This window comes from Pseudorasbora parva, unplaced genomic scaffold (assembly GCF_024679245.1).
Source record: "Pseudorasbora parva isolate DD20220531a unplaced genomic scaffold, ASM2467924v1 scaffold_98, whole genome shotgun sequence".
NCBI classification, from domain to species: Eukaryota; Metazoa; Chordata; class Actinopteri; order Cypriniformes; family Gobionidae; genus Pseudorasbora; species Pseudorasbora parva.
Window position 1 is genome coordinate 18484 of NW_027125130.1, and position 6161 is coordinate 24644.

The following is a 6161-nucleotide window of genomic DNA, read 5'->3' on the forward strand; positions in this document are numbered from 1 at the left end:
AAAAAATCCATGTATACTGCATATAAAAATATATACAATTTGCATATATAAAATTTATATTTAATATAGCACATTTTTCTTAAATATATACATGCATGTGTGTGTATTTATATATTCATAATAATTATACCCAGTACACACACATATATTATGCACAATATATATTATCAGCCGACATATGTTCATTTTTAATGTAATCGTGATCGGCCCAATAAGAAATGTGTCCGATATCTTAAAGCTGACGAATAATGCACTATTTCCTCCAGCTGAGATACTGATGTTCATCATGATGGGTATGAATTGTTTGAAATATGATTGGAAACATTTATCTATCATATCGGCTGCATAAACTCATAATGCGAACATTAATTGTGTGTTTGGATGGATTTTAATGTGAGACTTTTGTTTTTGCAATCAGGCTAAGAAAAATTAGATGCAAATTTGTATTTAGATTTATCGGTTATCGGCTTTCATCGCTATCTGCCAAATATTTCATATTAGTGCAATAAAACAATTTCATAATTTCAAATTAACATTAAACATTTAAATAAATAAATTTATTTATTTATTACTTATTATAAAAGACAGCTTTATTTTTTTATATTTGTTTATAATATTATATATATATATATATACTGTATATACATAGTATAACATTTTTTTATACAAAATAAAGCTGTTTTTAAAATAAGTAATATATAAATATATTTATTTATTTAAATGTTTAATGTTAATGGGTAGGTTTAGGGGCAGGGGCAGTGTGTGTGTGTGTGTGTGTGTGTGTGTGTGTGTGTGTGTGTGTGTGTGTGTGTGTGTGTGTGTGTGTGTGTGTGTGTGTGTGTGTGTGTGTGATGGGTAGGTTTAGGGGCAGTGTAAGGGGATAGAAAATACGGTTTGTACAGTATAAAAACCATTACATCTATGGAATGTCCCCATATGTCACAAAAACAACCGTGTGTGTGTGTGTGTGTGTGTGTGTGTGTGTGTGTGTGTGTGTTGGTCTTCCAGTTAAATCATGCCTCGTTTTCTCTCTCACTTTACGGAGCAGTCGCTTTTAATCAAGTGTCATCATAAACAACACTATAAAGATGGCATCTTTCATATTTGATAATTTTCCGGTGTGTTTTTCGAGCTTGTTACGACTCTCATTCGGGTAATTATGAGGAGCTTCATTAGAGCTGCTTTTTATTTATAATGCTGTTTGTTATTATTTATGTGCATAAATCAGAAACTCATTAATTACACAAAGCCGACGAGAGCGGATAAACCCCAGGACGTCCCGCAGAAGCACAACGAGTTTCACTGCAAAAAATGCTCTTCTTACTCAGTATTTTTGTCTTGTTTCTAGTCCAAACATCTAATAATAATAATCTTAATTCAAACAGAAAACAAGATTATTTTTCTCACCCCATTGGCAGATTATTTATCTTATTTTAAGCAAAAACTCTCTTCATTTTGAGTTATTTTCCCCAAAACAACACTCGCCTAGCTCTTGCTGGTCTAGTAAATACTTCTTGTTTTAAGAATATTTAGACGTTTGGATGAAACGAGACAAAAATACTGAGTAAGAAAAGCATTTTTTGCGGTGTTTGTGGTTCCATTTGAAAGCTTAGAGTCTCTTCTTTCTGGAGACATGCGTCACTTTGGCATTTGCTTTACACAAAGTAACGTATTTACACTAAATTACTCTGGGACCATATCCGCCTGGATTTGGCCGACCCGGATTGAAAAGCTTCCCATACACACATACAGTGGTCTCTAAATACACAATTTTAGTGTAATTTTACAGGAGCCTTTTGGAAATATTTTACCCTTTGGAGTTACATAAAACACTGCTAAAACTGATAAACATGTAAGTATATGGTGTCTGAGCTGTAATAACCCCCTAAAGAGAGGCACTTTTGTATTTATTTGGTTATGAATTCATTTTTGTAAGTGTATATGTGTGTGCTAGCATTCTGCAGACAGTCCTGAAAAAAACAAACAAAAATGTCAGCAAACACTGGAAAAAAGGCCTTTGTGACTCTGGGATATTGCATTTATACCACTGTATATGAGGAGACTATAGATTTGGGAATGCGGAAATCACATAAAAATGCTAATATTCTTCTCTTCAGAACTATTTGAATAAATCTTGCATACAACGTGATACAGAGAAAATATTTTAGCCAGAATTGACAATAATGTAAAATGTGTACCTTGAATGCAATGTAAGTCGCTTTGGATAAAAGCGTCTGCCAAATGCATAAATGTAAATGTAAATGTAAATGTAGAACTGTCTGCAGGGTGCTAGAGCACACAGGGCCTGAGTTACACACACTCAAAACTGAATTTATAACCAACAAAATCAAAAAGGGCTTTTTAGGGTTAACCCTAGCCAGCTCAGACAACATATACTTACAGGTTTTATGTTACTTAAACGTTTTTTTCTGTGACGTGACACCAAAGTCGTGTATTTAGAGACCACTGTATGTGCATGGGAATATTTTCAGTTTGGGTCGGCCAAATCCAGGCCAAATCCCAAAAAATAGTTCCAGAGCTAAGGAGGTTAAGCACTAGATAACTTAGAATAAACGTTCGTTTAACGTAATTGGAAACACTTTAAAAAATATTTTAAGAACAATTTATGTGAAAGTTAAAGGAACATTCCATTCTGCGAACATTATGGGACGTTACATTTGAATGTTCTGAACATTCCGAAACACGCACTAAAATTTAAAAACTGTTACATGAACATCTGACTAAAGTGTTCCATGAATGACGTATAAATAATGTTTTTGTGCTGACTTTTAGATAACTTTGTTTAAAAAAAAAAACTAATTCTTGGTTAATGCGACTGCTAAAGGAATATTCCATTCTGCGAACATTATGGGAATGTTACATTTGAATGTTCTGAACATTCCGAAACATGCCGAAACATTCCGAAATTTAAAACCCGTTACATGAACATCAAACTAAAGTGTTCCATGAATGACGTATAAAAAATGTTTTTGTGCTGACTTTTAGATAACTTTCTTTAAAAAAAGTAACTTCTTCGTTATGCGACTGTTAAAGGAACATTCTGTGAACATTATGGGAACGTTACATTTGAATGTTCTGAACATTCCGAAACATTCCGAAATGTAAAACCCGTTACATGAACATTCCGAAGCACCATGGTAACATCACTGGAAGAGCGTTTGTTCGGAACGTTGAGACAACCTCAACACAACGCTCCCCGTTAGCTGGGTACGTTTCAATCTACTCCCCAATCGTTCAGTCATTAAACACATATTTTGCGATATTCTGAAAGGCGAGGAGTGTTTAATTAAGCGAATGACAGCTCTGTCGCCGTCCTGATCAGGAACACACCGTCTTCCCACTGGCTCTTCCAGCACAAAAGCGCTTGTGTTTCGCCCAAATTCCTGCAATTTTCAGGGAATTAATCTTTTTCTTAGGCGTGAGCATCGAGTCTCCGTCAACAAGTCTTTAGAGCGTAATGCTCTTAGCAGGTCATTAAGCTTTTTGAGCGTGTAACGGCGGTTTGAGGCGAACACTGAGCGCTTCTGTGTCTGCTCTCTGATCACTGACACTTTAATAAAGTCGTTTTAAGTTCAGCCGACTGAATTTTGCACCTTTTCTGCCGTCGCCATGGCTCCGGGGAAGCGAGGAGCATTCAGCGAGCTTTTACATGCAAATGCGGAGAGAAATGCGTGCAGAGAAAAGAGCTTTCAGTCGCTCGGCTTTTCTCTCAATCGTCTCCATCTGACAGCAGCGCACTAAAGGAACTCTTAAAGCGTGAAAAACGCCTTACATCTCCTGTCTATCTCTCCGCCGCTCTCTCCGCCGGGTCAGAAAGTTGCTCTTGATGTTTGCTCTTTAACTCTCCTCGCATTCCCGCCATATTCACTTCCTCTTCTGGGCAGCCAGATAAAGAGGAGAAGTATGTCGAATCGACCACAATCACGTCATTTACAAGCGGACTCGCTGAAGAGGGTGTCAGGATGGGTCGGAGAGAAGGGCATGATGGGGAAAAAGAGATGGATCGGGCGTTTTATTGATAAAAACAAAACGCTTCTTTCTGAGATATAAAAGGAAATATTCCGTTTATTACACTTTTCAGGATAAATGTCCTCAGATAACATAAAACGTTCTCTCACACTGGAAAAAATGCTTTTCTTACTCAGTATTTTTGTCTTGTTTCTAGTCCAAACATCTAAAAATTCTTAAAACAAGAAGTATTTACTAGACAAGCAAAAGTAATTGTCTTGTTTTGGGGAAAAATAACTCAAAATGAAGAGAGTTTTTGCTTAAAATAAGATAAATAATCTGCCAATGGGGTGAGAAAAAGAATCTTAATTCAAACAGAAAACAAGATTATTTTTCTCACCCCATTGGCAGATTATTTATCTTATTTTAAGCAAAAACTCTCTTCATTTTGAGTTATTTTTCCAAAAACAAGACGACGATTTGTACTTGTCTAGTAAATGTTTCTTTATGTAAGAATTTTTAGATATTTTGACTAGAAACAAGACAAAAATACTGAGTAAGAAAAGCATTTTTTATGAAGAAACGTTCTCCCTGTAACGTGCATAGAACACTTCTTCAATGTTATCGGATCTTTTAATAATGTTCTTAAAATGGTAACACAAAAACATTATACTAGGGCTGTGCGATATTGAAGAAAAATGCGATATGCGATATCTTGTTAAATATTCGATATTCGATATGCGATACGATATTGCAATAGTGTGTAAAATCTATTTAAATTATATTAAAACAATTATTTAAAAACTGAGAATGAATCCTATTTGCGTTTCACTTTCTTTCTGGGAAAAGAAAGCATTGCTTCTGAAAGTGACCAGCTGTGTTGTAGAAAACATTTGTGTCACAAATTGTTCACGTTTCGGTGTGTGTGTGTGTGTGTGTGTGTGTGTGTGTGTGTGTCAGACAGCGCGAGACTGCAAATGATTGTTTTTTGTAAATGATTGCGTTTAATAACTCTTTTTAACATCAAGCAAGTCCCATAGTAACAGTCGTGTGCCCAGTCTATTCTCTGCCCAATGAGTGAAGTAAAACTTACACTTTTCTCAATCTTGAAGTAGCCTATTAAAATCATTCAGATATTGCGAGCCATTGCGATATGTATATTGCGATATTTCGATAATTTCGATATATTGCACAGCGCTACATTATACATCGTTCATAGAACGCTTTTTTAAATGTTACAACCTGTTTCGGAATGTTCAGAGAACACTCAAAAGTAACAATTCCATAATGTTCGCAAAATGGAACGTTCCTTAAATGTTCAAGAATTTAATAAAGTTGGTAACACTTTATTTGTCAGTATGTACACTGTAAAAATATTTAGTTGTTTTTACTTAAAAAAAGTAAGTAACCTGTTTGCCTTAAAGTTAGGACTCATCAGTTTTGTAATATATATGATGTTTTCACAATTCTACATATATTTTCATTTTGTCTGCAATGTTCCTTATTTTTAATACATTTTTCATGAAAATAGTACATTTTGCTGACGAGACCGTGTGTGTTTTTGTAGGAACTGTGACCTCTGTGAGTGACTATAGACACAACATCATGAATATTTATTGTTTAGTGTGAAAAATGTGTTTGTAATCATTAAGCTACCATATTTTTCATTACAAATGATATGATCAGTAAAGTAGAAAAGGCCATAGAAAGTAATATCTGAGTGTGTCAATCATCAGTGATCAATGACACTCGTTTACGTGAATCACTGTGAAATATTTAAGTCGTAATGTTTCTCTGTTTTAACATTTACATTTATGCATTTATCCAAATTCCTCAAATGTTCTGATTTTTTACAGGTTTAACCCCAGCAAATTAAAACATATGTGCTAAGAACGTTCCCGTTCCCATTCGAAATGTCCAGTTTTTTAAATGTTTTAAAAACATTCCATTATGTTATTCTTCAAACGTTATGGGAATGGAATGTTACTTTAGAATGTTACTTTAGAATGTTACTTTAGAATGTTACTTTAGAATGTTACTTTAGAATGTTACTTTAGAATGTTACTTTAGAATGTTACTTTAGAATGTTACTTTAGAATGTTACTTTAGAATGTTCTGGAACATTTTAAAAGCATTAGATGAACATTCTATAACGAATGTTCTATTAATGCTACTGGCAGAACATTTGTCCA